The sequence below is a fragment of the Nematolebias whitei genome, chromosome 16 (genome assembly GCF_014905685.2).
Source record: "Nematolebias whitei isolate Nwh7 chromosome 16, NemWhi1, whole genome shotgun sequence".
NCBI lineage: Eukaryota > Metazoa > Chordata > Actinopteri > Cyprinodontiformes > Rivulidae > Nematolebias > Nematolebias whitei.
In genome coordinates, this window is record NC_056513.1 from 33,115,698 (window position 1) to 33,130,101 (window position 14,404).

Genomic DNA, 14,404 nt, shown 5'->3' on the forward strand with positions numbered 1-14,404 from the left:
CAACGCTGAGCAATTCTGGATGAATAGTCCGGTCAAAAGTAGGTAGAAAAACGCTAAATAGCATGTTCTGGAGAGACGCTGAGCCTCGCGTTGTTCACGCGCCGCCATCTTGGTCGACTTCTTGGTCGCCATCTTGGTCATCTTGGTTAGATCAGCTACAGTTACTAGTTTAAAGGGTGGGTCATGCTGAAAAATTTATATAGGGATTTATACCTATAGAAGGGCATTCCAAACTATTTTTCCATTCCTAACTCGGTTTAAGTTAGATTTACATGGCAAAATATAGTTTGGTTCAATTGTCTGTTGTCCCTTTAGACAAACGACTTGAGGTTTGGGTTTTTGGTTTTCCCCTAAATGTTTTTGGAGTCTATGGCAAGACTCAACTGAAGGATTAGCTAGCCCCCCCACCCCCCGAATAGGATTGTTCGAGTAGGTTCGGCTTGAGCGTCGTGAGACCAATGTAGGTTATGGTACTTAAGGTAGCATTAATCTACATTGACTCCTTAAAGATTGAATTTTAACAAATGAACTGCATGTTGGCATAGTTAAAGTCCTTTTAGTCTCTAACTAAAGTACACACAAAATTCATTCCTGCTGGGGGTGTTCAGAAACAATACCAAAAACCAATTAAACGATGTCTCAACATCGACAAAAGTAGTGATTAAGCAACCAGAAAAACAACGTTTCAACATCGACAAAAGTAGTGATTAAGCAACTAGAAAACGACGTTTCGGTGCGTCACTCACTCTGATTGTCAGATTCGATCACGTTATCGCGTCTGAGTTGTTATCTTAACACTTAATTAAGCTTAAACTTATTTAGTTTCTGCTTGGATGACCTTTATCCCACTAGGTCTGAGTTTGTGGGATCTTTGTCTCTTGTGGAGTTATTGAACGCCTTGTGTAGTTTAACCTGGTTTCGATGTACCCATTTAACCATTGGCTCCTTTTGGCCTTTGCTGATTTTGATCTGATAGACAACTGGAGACAGTTTGTCTGTTATCAGGTAGGGTCCAGTCCATCTGGGCATCAGTTTGCGGGCGAGAGTTCCGGTCCCGGACTCTCTTTTCCCAGTTGTGGGGGCGAACGTGTAGTACCAGACCCAATCTCCCACTTGGAGTTACTCGTGAGAGGCCTTTTGGTCATAGTACGCCTCTCGTCCTTCAGCGGATTTTTCCAGGTTTTTGTAGGCAAACGCAAAGGTGTTTTTAAGGTGTTTTTCCAAGTCATTCATGTATTGTTGTGTGGTATAGGCTGTTGCCATGACGGCATCGCCTGGTTGGTACAACAGGTGTAGAGGGAGAGTCATTGGTCGACCATTCATCATCTCGAAGGGAGAGATGCCAGTCGATGTGTGTGGAGTGGCCCTTATGGCCATGAGGACCAGAGGGAGTTTCACGTCCTTGTGGTTGCGGCTACGTATTTCTTCAAAATACTTACCACAGTTCTGTTTGCTCTCTCCACTTGGCCTGAGGCCTGTGGGTGGTAGCCAACATGGAAGTTGACTTTGATGCCTAGCATCTTCCACAGTTCTTTCATCACTTCAGCTGTGAAGTGCGTACCTTGGTCTGAGTTCACCCTGAGGGGAAGTCCAAACCTTGAAAATACATGATTCATTAGTAACATAGCAGTTGTTTGTGCTGTGTCGTTAGGAGCTGGTAGGCATTCTACCCATTTGGTAAATGTGCAAGTTACCGTGAGAAAATATTTATTTTCTCTAGTGCTCTTAGTAAGTGGTCCAACCCAGTCGATCTGGAGGTCGGACCATGGGAATGCAATGCCTCTACTTTGCAGTGGTGTTCTGTGGTGTGGTCTGGATGGCTGAAACTGGCCACAGACCAAGCACCCTTTTATATAATTCTTGACATCCTTTTTCATTCCAGGCCAATAAGCAACTTGTTTTAATGCTTTCAGCGTGGTGTTATCTCCCTTGTGTCCTGCGGACGGGAGGTCATACGCATGAACTAACATCACCCCCCTGTGGTCATGGGGGACCACGAACATGGGTGAGGATGTCGGTCCATGAGCAAAAGTTAGGATGCCCTTGATTAGTTTTAGCTATTTGCGCAGCTGAAAGAGGACTTTAAGGTCTGGATTGGAATCCAGGTCAGCTTCGGATGGAGTGTTTTTCTCTGGGTCAGTCAAGTACAGCATCATCGAGTTTATCGCAGGATCCAACTTCAGAAGTTGGATGATGTCTGGGTCAGTCAGCACGGGTTGTACAGAGACTGTGTTGTCAGCTGGCTTGGCTTCAGCCTGTGCACGTGTGACTGCCATTACCTCGGCTGTAGGTTGTACTGACAGAGTTGCGAGCAGCCCGGAGGGGTCAGAGGACCAATGAGGGCCGTCCACGGCTTCGTCCTTGATAGCTGATTTATCTGTCCGCAGCGACAGTACAGCATCTTTGGTGTGGGATCCTTGGATCTCTACACCTTGAACTACCAATGGTAGGTAGTATCCGGTGGGCCCTGACTGTCTCAGCTCGCAGAGGAGGCTTTCTTGTTCAGTCAGAGTTGGGTTCACCGGTTGGGTCTCTTCGGTTTCACATGCTTTTGAAGGCTTACTTACCGGGACTGTGTTCTCTGCCGGGAGGTCCTCGGTGCCTTCTGCAGTGCCTGCTGTTGGGCAGTCTGTGACTGTCTCAGGAGGCATGAGTATTGGCAGAGGTTTGCTCACTCTGGCCTACATTGTCTGTTCACCATAATCTATAATCGCGTCAAAGCAATTTATAAAATCCTGGCCGATCAAAAATGGGAATGAGTCAACCGGAGACACATGTACCGGGTGATATAGTGTCATCTCGCCAACCTGCATGTGAACCATAGCTATAGCTGTTAGGGTTGTCCTCGTCTCTGCGAGGCCCTGCAGTCCTATAGCACATTCTATAAGAGGTATTTCCCTGTGAACACCGTTAGCGGCAGTCCTGAGCTCCTCGAACAGTTTGGCTGACATAAAAGTTATGTCGGCTCCACCATCCAGTAGGGCTTCACGTGTGAGGACTCCTTCAAGTGTGATCGACAGGTAAGCTTTTTTAGCAACCCCCTTTCTGATCAGGTTACACAGGAACCTTATAGGTTTTGGCTGACGTTTCTTCTTACGTTTACTTTTGCCTGCGTAATCCTGGTTTTTCCGAACCGTTGGTGCAGTTGCTGTTGCTTCTGTGAGTTCGGCTTTTGACAGGCCTCCGTCTTTGATGTATGAGATCACCCGCTCACCGTGTGTTGAGGGACTCTTATTGTTTGTAACAACAAGGTCCTGGTGCTGTCCGTGACAGTGGCACCGTTGTTGTTTGTGTCAGCCTGTTTTGACTGAACCGTTAGCACAGCTGTTGCTGTTTCTGAGGTTTCAGTTTGTGACGGGTCACCGCTGGTGATGTGTGATTGTACCCCCCTTTTTTCAGGTGAGGGCGTGTCAGAGTTTACAACAACAGCGTCATGGTGACTGTCTGTGACAGCAGTAATGGTGTTGTTTGTGTGCTCTGACTTATCAGCAATGATATTGCCAAACAACGTGTTAGGTTGTTTGTCCGTGGCAACACCTTTCAACAATTCCAAGAACCAACGCACACTCTCTGTCTCGTCTGAGCTCAGAGGTCTGGGGCTCTCTTTCTGGATCTGCTACTGTTTCTTTTTCGTCTCAGGCTGTTCAGGCCGACGTGGTGGGGAGGCAGGTCCCCTCCTCTGGGGTTCCCAGTGGGATCCCTGGTTGTATGGGTCACTTTTGGTGCCATACTTTTTACCCTTAGGGCGTTCGCCCCCCTTCTGGTACCGTCGTTCATCCTCTGGTTTCTTGGGAAACCATTTAGGATCTCGTCTGGAACAGGGGTCACTCACCTGTTGTGGTTTGGCTGCTGGGAAACCTCGTTTCCTCTTGCCTTTTTTGGGAGGGGGAGCTGAAGCTTCCGTCCCTTCCAATTCTAATGACTGGGCAGGAATCCTCTCACCTGGGAACACCTCAATGAGTGTTTTGGCCTGTGAACAGGCTTCAAAGACATTCATAGCACAACTTTTTTATCTCACTGATGGATTTCTCTTTGAAATTAGCCATCATTTGCACTGACATCCTTATGTCAGGGTGGAGATTATTGCTGAAAACGAACTTAAACACTTCCTCCTCCATGCTGGTCTCGTTCCTATAACCAAAATAAGCCTAAAAAATCCTGGAATAATATGCCCTTGGGTGCTCATTCTTACCTTGCATAACTTTGTCGGCGGCTGGATAACCGCCAGGTCCCGCACAAGGGGTATACTCTTTCATAAGAGCAGCACATAATAGGCGGTAATCCTTTCTTGTGGCATCAGGTTGACGCTCTATGAAGGAAAACACCGTCCTGGTTGAAGTGAGCCTCATCAAACCTACTTGATCCTCAACTGTAGCGTTGGGATATCTTCTTAATTGGAAGTCAAGGTAGTTCAGATAGGCCTTAGTGTCGGTTGAACCCAACGGCCTTGGCTCAAAGCATTGGACATATTTCGCAATTTTATGCAAATCCACTATTGAGAGCGGAGGCTGTATGATTGGTGTCGTTGGAACCAAAATAGCACGTGGAGGTGAGTCGCTAGACTCACGTGGAGGTGGCAGAAGGGGATTAAGTGCAGGAGGTACAGCAAAATCCTTCTGAGGTAGTGGTGGGTGTCCTGGAGTCTGACTTTGTTCATCTTTGAGTTCCAGACATCCTTGCCCCACGTCAGAAATTTCATTTGTCGCTGCGGCAATTTTTGCCTCACAGGCTTTTAAGCTTTCACGTGATGTATGACACTCACTTTGTAAACGCACGCCTTGTTGGACTAACGCCACTTTCTCCAATCTGCACTCATTCAGAGCTTTTGATGTGAGCTACACCTGTCGTTGTAGCGCATCATTGTCTGAACACAGTGCTTGGTTCTTAATCCCTGTTTCACGTAGCTTCATCTCATATGAGTCTGCTTGTAACGACATCTGAGCTTGTGAGAGCTCTTTCTCACATTTTAATTAATTTTCCCAGATCTCCTTATCAAATTGAGACTGTGCCATGAGTCTTAGATATTCCTCTGTCTCGCTGTTTAACCTTATTGCAAGGTCTTCAGCCTTGTTGGCCTCAATATAAAATTTAGCTTTCAGCAAGAGTGCTAATTTAGCCAGATGTTCATAGCTTGACTTAGTTATGTCTGCAGAGGTCACACTTTCTGCAACTTCCTTCAGCTCGTCCAATAACTGTTGAGTTCATGCTGTCCACCTGTTCACCATATGGATGTAAGGATTCTGTTAGCAGCGTTAACTCTCTCTAACCAGTCCTTCTCATCACATGGAAAAATATTAGCTTCTGTCACATCCGCCATGGTAATCCACTGTTCAACAAACCTATCTGGTGAAATAGTTGCAAACAGAGTTTTTAACAGGTAAATATTTTATTTGTGAGCAGAGAGATTCACATACTATTTAGCTCAGTGGTTCAATCAACAGTATTGCTATAAGTCAACTTTTCAATAAATGGGCCCCTGGTCAGGCCTTACCCCATAAATATTGTAAGTAAATGCCTTCTTAGCTAGTTACTTAATGTGCTTATTTTGTAACAGATACAATGAACCAGGCCATTTCAGTGTTATTTTACTGAATTGCACTTAAAATTTATAAACCTGCAATTTTTCTAAAAGTCTCACAGCAGCATTATTTTTAAACGCTCTTTAAGCAGTTTTAATTTACCAAAATTCGCTTTTTAAACAGGACACAGAAACCAGGCTTGATTAACAAAAAATAAATAAATAAATAAATGAAAAGCGAGTGTGCAGGTCTCAGTTCTGAAAAACTGTTATACTCCTTTTCAACAGCAGGTGGCGGTGTAAGCTTACTTTTACCGGTAGGAGTCTATGACAACGTCCTGTGAACCGTCCTGTTGACATCCGGTCGTTAGCCGTTAGCTAGCATATAGCACACGGTCTGACATGGTTCAAATTAACATTTATGGACGGATTTAAAGCTTCTAATGTGGCGTCTCTCAACAAGCACGCTTTATCTGCATGAACACATGAGTTTAGGAACAGTGTCAGTCTTTATTTAGCGTTTTTAAACACAATGGAGGACTCGGTTAAAACGAGCTTCATTTCCGGGGTCACGTGACTGTTCAGACACGTGACATCAGAGGAGGGCTTTACGCACTGACATCAGAGGGAGTGGACGCACAGAAATACGTCACCAGCTTCTCAGCGAATCAGAATGACCCAAACAGCAGTTCTCAACCAATCACAGCCCGTGTTTACATGCTTCAAGCTAGTAGTTAGCATCAACAATCCGGTCAAATTATCGCCCATTAAACGTCGAAAATGCACAATTTTACTGTGAACGTAACAAAATAGCAAACAAACAGCGTTCTGAGTCGTCGCCCAGCTCCACATACAGCTTTCCCATTTAAAACACGACTCGTTCGAGTCCAAGAATCAGAACCGGGTCGGACAGAAGAACCTCCCGGTCATGAAAGAGTTTTAAACAGAATGAAGCGTCTTTGTCACTGCATCCAGCTTAGTTACACCTTCCAGCTTTAAAATGAACACATTGACGTAATTTGCAGCTTTCTGACCACCAAAAGCATGAATTATCATGTCCGTTCAAGTTCAAAACTCAGACTTTTTTATGTGCCAACATGACGTTATTTGTCAACAACACAGATACTCGTGTCACACATAATTTATATCCCCTTAGAAACCTGTTCGAGGCCAACAAAATGTAAAAGGTGGGAGTTTAAAGAGGAGATGGAGGAATTAATCTCTTTAGAGACCCCTACGGGCCACCAAATATGTAGTGTATCAAGGACACAGCTTTGCTGTGGACATACGGTCCCACCAAATGTGTTATTTAAAACACGTACGGTCCCACTAAATGTAGTGAAAGTGGGAGACAGCTTACTGTACCTTTACTACTAATTAATTATTTAAATATAACGGGTTCTTTCTTTTTCGAGTTAAATTAATGCCATGTGATGAGGTAACTGTGAGGATTGTTTAATCAGTGACAAGAGACGTTAATTTTCCTTTGACCCATCAGAATAAATGTGGTCATTTATTTAACAAAATCAAAATAAAACATCAAAACATGTACACTTGATTAGATGAACTGGTTCTGATTAATAAAACTTGGCACACTTCACTAATAAGACAACAAGACATTTCTGAAGGCATCTAGATTACCGGCAAAATAGAAGAGTTTAAAGGAAGGAGTTTAGAGGTTTAAAGAAGGGTGAAGAGAGGTGTATGTTGTTGATTGACCAGAATTGGCACGCTTCTTTCAATCACCAGTTCAAACCTACGGTACACTTAGCATGTAACGACTCGTTACCTTCACAGGAGATAAATTCGCTCCGGTGTCGGGTCCATTTCAACGCTACCTTCCAGCGTCTCAGGTAAGAGCGGCTGGTCATCGTCAGAAGTCGTGTCGATTTACTCCATTCAACAAACAGGCTAAGCTCCTTTCGAAGTTGGAGGCATTACACCCGGTGGATTCACAGCAAGCATCTGTGAGTCCGTCAGAGTTTTCATTCAGAAGTGGAAGACTCCACAAGGCTTGAGAAGACTCCATCAAAGACTGAGTTCAGCTCAGATCCAAGACTTCAGAAAAAAGGAGTAGACTCTAGAAGACGACTGAATAGTTCCAGGAAGTGTCGACTTTTAAAAAGTTCTCACTTCTGGTCACTTAGGACTTCCTGGTTGGTTGAAACAACCAACAGGGGGTGGTTCTAGTGATGTCAGAGGGTTATTAAAAGTCAACAGAGGATTCAGGAATGTTTAGGAATGTTTAGTACAGACAGAGAAATGTTATGGCGAAGTGAGAGGAACGCAGATGCCAGTGTTTCTCTTTTTACCGTCTACTAGGTTTAAAAACAATAAAGCCCATTCTAATAACTTCTTTCTGACTGTCTCTGACTTTTGACCCCGACATCACTACTTCTCCTTTAGACAGAAAATCAAAATGCATAATTACTTTGTAAATAGACATTTAACTTGATTTCTCATTTAAATGAGGTTTAAAAATCATTAATACTGTTTCACAGTTGATTTAAAATGAGTGGTTCACTTCAACATTAGAAATTATATGAACTAAACACACTTTTTGATTATCAAGATATTGTAAAATAGTAATGATAATAAAAAAGAAGAGTGTTCTTTCAACTGATTAGTTCAGGATACAATTAGACAGTCTCTGGATGAGCTAATTTGTATTTCTGGATTCAAATCAATGACATAACAGTTCCTGTCCCATGAAGGTCTTCAGAGGCAGGTTTTGGTCGGAGGCCTAGTTCACTACATTACATACACAGCACTTTTACACACGGTGAAGATTAATAGAAAAAAAGCTGATGGCTGCCACTATGTCATTTACCATCAGAGTTGTATTGATAATGGTCAATGATTTTTGTTTTGTTTCTCAGCTGACTTAGACACTAGACCAATTGATCATTTGCATTATTTGAACTGAATAATAAACTGAGATTTTCCCTTTTAGGCTGCATTTGACTGTCAGGTGTAAACATGTATTCAGAGCTGTTCACTTGTGGTTAAGATCTAGACATAGCCTTGATTTCCAGGAAGAGCTCAATCCTTCCTCAAACAACACATCCTTAATCCTTCCCCTGTGAGGCAAGCAATAAAGGTGAGGATAAACAGAGATGCAGCAAAGGTGAGTTGGCATGGATTTAATATTAGACATCTTTGTCTTAGAGTTGTCATTTTCTGTTGTCAACCTGTGTTCTTTCCCGTTTTTCCTCCTGTAAACCGTTTTTGTTTTACTCCTGGGGACAATGTATGAACCAAGACATATTTTATAAGACTTATTTATATGCTGAGAGTTATATCTGAGTCACAGGCTGGAGAACAGAGGAAATAACAAGGCTCAAATAAGAAATAATCTAACTGAGATTCCAAAGTTGTTTGTAGAGCAGAGAGAAGGAAAATAGTCAGAAAAAACACTGCGACAATCAAACATCTGCTACCTACGATGGTGTTTCAGGGCCACGCTAAGAAAAAAAAATTAAAAGCCATAAAATTATGAGAATTAAGTAGTAGAATTACAAGAATAAAGTCGTACGAGACTTTTTTTTTCAGTTGTCATTAATTTTTATTTTCCACAAGCCAGATCCATGACGCGACCTGTCAATCAATCCAGTAGGCATGTTAGCAAATGACCAATCCACAGCTACATGCTCCTTACCTGCAGAGAGCTGGAGTGTACCATTTTACTGTAAACAGGTTCAAAGTCCTGATATTGATAATAATCCGATGCTGTCGTGCTAACAGATTACACAGTTTCTCTCACTGTGCGCCGTTTTCAAACGGAAACAAAAACGAAAGTCGTGACGTAATGACGTCTCGTATATGCATCCCAGAAGCAGCATACAAAAACACAACAGCAAGTGGCAGTATTGGAACACGTTTTTAGTAAGAGCATCAATAACAATAAAGTTTAACAAACATTCTTCATTTTATCGCAGTTAAAATACGGTAAACCCTGCCTTATCGTGCCAGAGTTTGGATAATATTACGATTCATTTAGTTTCGGATTCGTCATTTGCTGACACGCCTACTAGATTGATTGACAGGTTGCGTCATAGATCCAACTCGTGGAAAAAATTTTTTTACGACAGCTGTAAAAAAAAGAGGAAAAAAGTCTTGTACGACTTTATTCTCTAATATTAAGTCTTTATTTGACTTTATTCGCGTAATACTATGACTTTATTTGCGTAATTTTATGGCTTAAATTTTTTTTTTAGCGTGGCAATGTAATTTTTATTTTTATTTTTGCGTGGCCCTAAAGCTCCATTGTAACGCTAAAATCAGGGGTATTAGGAAGTCCAGTGGATTTTTTACACAGCCCCAATCCTAAAATCCCAAATTCTTTCAAATGAAAGTTGGTAGGACTAGGGAAGAGAAAAAGCAGGTTTACCGAATAACTAATCTGAATATTGCATTAGGAGTTGTGGAAGGAGCTCAAATCTGCCAACTTCAATACTTTTCTTTAATTAGTCTCTATAACACCTTCTTTTTCCTTTAGGCTGTTCCCTCTTCAGGGGTTTTCACAGTCTTCCTCCTCCTCATCACTCTGTCCTCACTCCAACTACCTCCATGTCCTCTCTAACTGTATCCATATATCTCCTCTTTGTCTTTTTCCTGGCAGCTGAATTTCTAACACCCTTCTACCAACACCATCCCTCCTCTGGACATGTCCAAATCACTGTCCCTCCTCTGGGCATGTCAAAACTATCTCAGTCTGTCTCTAACTTTATCTCCCATTTGTTCAACCAGTGCTGTACCTCTGATGATCTCATGATTCCTAATCTTATCCATCCTTGTCACTCCTAAGGAGAACCTCAACATCTTCATTTCTGCTACTTCCAGTTCTTTCTCCTGTTTTTTTGACTATACAACATAGCTGGTCCCACTAGTCTTTTGTAAACCGTTCCTTTGAATTTTGCTGCCACTCTTTGTCACAAATCACTTTAATTTATTCTCCATCCTTCCTGGACTAGTATCACTTCTTTACCACATTTCCCATTTTCCTGAACAGTGGACCCTAAGTCCTGCACCTTTGTAACCTCTGCTCCTTGTAGCCTCACTGTCCCACCTGCCTCCATCTCATTCACACATGTACTCAACAACAATCTTGATGGGGCGTCATCACCTCATCATCACATCAAGTCTTTGACAGATTGTTTTAAGCACATGACACTTTTTTTTTACACGGTTCATATAAAGAGAATGAGAGAACACAAGTATGATAATAATTGTTGTTAGAAGACAATTTCAAAAATATATTTTTCAACCAATAGAAGAACACAATGTCAGAACATTTAAACACACACACACACTTAAGGGTGCATTCACACCCGTCCTGTTTAGTCCACTTTAATCAAACTCTAGCTTGTTTTCCTAGAAAGTCCGGTTCGCTGAGGGAGGTGTGAACGCACCATCCAACTCTGTCACGGAACAAAAAGGTGAACTCTGGCCTGGGCTAAAACCTAGGTCTCGGTCCGGTAGAAGAGAACTCCAGCGTGGTTCGAGGACAGTGTGAATGTAAACAGACCGGGCCCGCTCCATAGGACAAACAAACAAGCATTTCTCTTACCTTATATGGAGCCATCAGTTGCCTTGTGTGAAAAACAATATTCTCCATGGTCTTCTATCTCATCTTCTGCTCATGCTAAGTCCATTTTTGAAAAATGACAAAATATAACTCCTAAAACTGCTAAAACTTGATGCCACTTTGTTTTTGTTTTTATTTACAGAAGAAGAAGAAGACGTGTCTTCAGAGGTTTTTGTGTCGTTTCTTTAAGTAGTTCTTGGTGCAGCGCCCCCACAGGCGAGTGGGGGAATAGGTTGGTTCAACAGGTTGGCTCGACTACACAGTGCAATGTGAATGCAAACACACCAGCTCAAATGTAAACAAAATGTCATGAATATTGGTCCCCAACCGAACCGAGTCTACCGGACTATCTGGTGTGAAAACGACCTTAAAGGTTTCTTCAGACTGAAGAAGTGTTTTGAATAAAAGATGAAACATTTCAACAAAGAAGAATCTGTCCAGAGGACCTGACTCAACCTTATTAAAGGTAAAAAGAGGGTTTCTCCTTACAGCTCAGCTCCCTCTTCACCACAACGGACAGGAACGGAGTCCACAATTCTGCAGATGCAGCACTGGGATCAATAAAGTTCTATCTTATCTCTCAATACATCTGTCAATCTCACGCTCCATTCGTCCCTCACTCGTGGACAAAACCCTGAGATACTTGAACTCCTCCACTCGAGGCAGAACCTTTCCCTCGACCAGAAGATCCATCCTTTTCCGACTGAGGACCATGGGCTCAGATTTGTTTTCTACTTAATGCAATAAATTACACAATTAAATGATAAATGTAAGACAGACCTATTTCAAGATTACATTGTTTTTTTTAATAACAAACATTAAATCTGATTTAAATTCACCAATAGTAGTTTATGTAATAATTAGACTGCATTATTAATCGTTCATTGTTATTTAAATCAGGTCAATTCACATCTGTTTCATTTGACCAATTTTAACCCTCTGTAAAATGATGGTACATTTAGTATTAACATTAGAGCTTTTTAAGTTAGTTGCATTCAGTTTTTAGGTTTATGTGATGACAGTGGCATATTCACAGCCCTGAGGCTACAAAGAATCCATTGATAATAACTACCGTATTTTCCGCCATACAGGTCACTCCTGTGTATAAGTCGTATCAGTCCAAAAATGTCTAATAAAGTGGAAAAAAAATAATAAGTTGCTTCGTCATATAAGTTGCATTTATTATGCGTTACAGCTGACCACACAGAAACAAGGGCCGGTGTTGTTTCAAAACTAAATAGGCTGCCAAATGGCGGCCATGGGAGCATGCACGGGAGGACTTTAGCAAGAATTTAGAAGACTAACACTTAAAAAAAAATATTTGTTTGCTTGACATTATAGCAAAAGGTGTTACTCAGTTTAACTTTTCCTTAATAAATGCACTTTAATCGTCAAAACAGCTTCATTTTGCCTGGGCGCTAGTGTTCCACCGCCGCTCCGACCACAAGCTCTGGAGCATTTGTCAGCCCACACCTCACTGATTCCTGAGGCCGCAGAACATGCGCTTCGCTGCCCACTTTCTCCCAGCTTTGGTGGCAGACGATGGCTATAGACCTTGCAGCCGGAGCCACAACGAATGGATGTATTGATGGATGGGTGGTGCACCGCTGCAGAGGAAATGCATCTGGCGGCTAACCAGACATGGGGAGAATGTTCCCCACGAGGGGGGATCCTCCACTGCCATGCAGCTGTACCTTCCACCAGGTTGAATCCCCTGAGCAGACTGCACGGACCCGACCCGTTTACAAACCGTTGGTTGCGTACTGTAACCCCAGATTCTATGAGTATAGGCACAGCCCTTTTAGATATCGCTAGTCAGAGTCAGAGTCAGAGTCAGAGTTTCTTTATTGTCATTCGCACCTCATGTGGTACAAGTGGTGGAGCGAAATTATGTACGCAGGGTCCCAGTTACATCCAACAATAAAATGTATAAGAAAAACAGTAATGACATCTAAGATATGAACTAAGAAAAACATCAACTAAATATACACTAAGCACTCATAACATAAAACATTGAACATCAGCACAAACATGAACATGAACTAGTGGGTTTATCCCTACACGTGCAGCACAGCACTGAAAACTTTAGTCCACGCCCACCTACTGTGTGGGCCTCATCCCCGGTCAGTATAAATTATGGTGAGACCAGGTAATCGGCTCCCAAATAGCTTTTTTCTTCAGCCATTTAGGAACCAGTGAGGCCCAGAGCTTAAAGGGCTGTATCTATACTCATAGAATCTGGGGTTACAGTACGTAACCAACGTTCTATTTTGTATAGACCTTCCCCTTTAAGCTATCGCTAGTGGGTTAAAGGTGCAGCAGGATGTAGTCTATGCCTCACTGGGTCCACTCAGACACATCATGAAGCACCTGCTTGCACAAAAAACATTTCATCACTCAGCCTTCTGTGTGCGTAATTACGTGCTGAGTAATTGCGTGCTCCAAGCGCATGAGCTCACCGGCGAAAAGATCTCTGGTGAGGAAAAAAGGTTGAGATAGCAGACCTGCTGCTGTGAATAGGAACAACGGAGGATACGAATTGTAACAGTGTAACAATGAACAGAGCAGACCAACAGCTCCACAGGATGAACCGATTAATAACGATAAAATCAGCAGTCATGAACTTGTGACTGATAATAAATATCTTACACTGCGACTGCATGCAGGCAGGTGTGAGCTCAAAAGTGAAGCTCCATGAAACAAATAATACTCATTCTGTCAGAACCCTGAGAACAGAATGGGTCATGGAGAAAGTAGAAACATCACATAGATAAAAACAAATAATTGAACATGGCGAAGACCCGGCAGCCGCCACCAGCTCAGGACGGAGGCTCCAGTCTCTGTGGCGGGGACCGCACCTCAACATGATATCTGCTCGACTGTTCAGGACGGTGGGAATGTACACTGCACTGATGGGGAGCAGATTTTTATGTGTGCCCAACACAACAGCTGTTTTGTGATGCATAACAGTTGGGCTGAGCGCACGCCTCCCTGACGGTTTATGTAAACTGCCGTCACCTTGTTGTCTGTGTGGATCAGAAATGCTGATCCCGCAGCAGGGGCAAAATGCTGAATCATGTTTAAGACTGTGAAAAACATTCTAGCACATTTATGTGAAGCGACATGTGGTCCAGCCACCGTGCTCCCACTGCTTGGGACAGACACATTCCTCCCAGCTTGACAGGAACGCGTCTGTGAAAAATGAGACGTGTGACGTAGGCCGGCTGATGGGAACTCCCTCTGACATGACATGAGAATGAGAGGCTTTCCCCAGTAATTCAGATCATTTCTCACGGGGG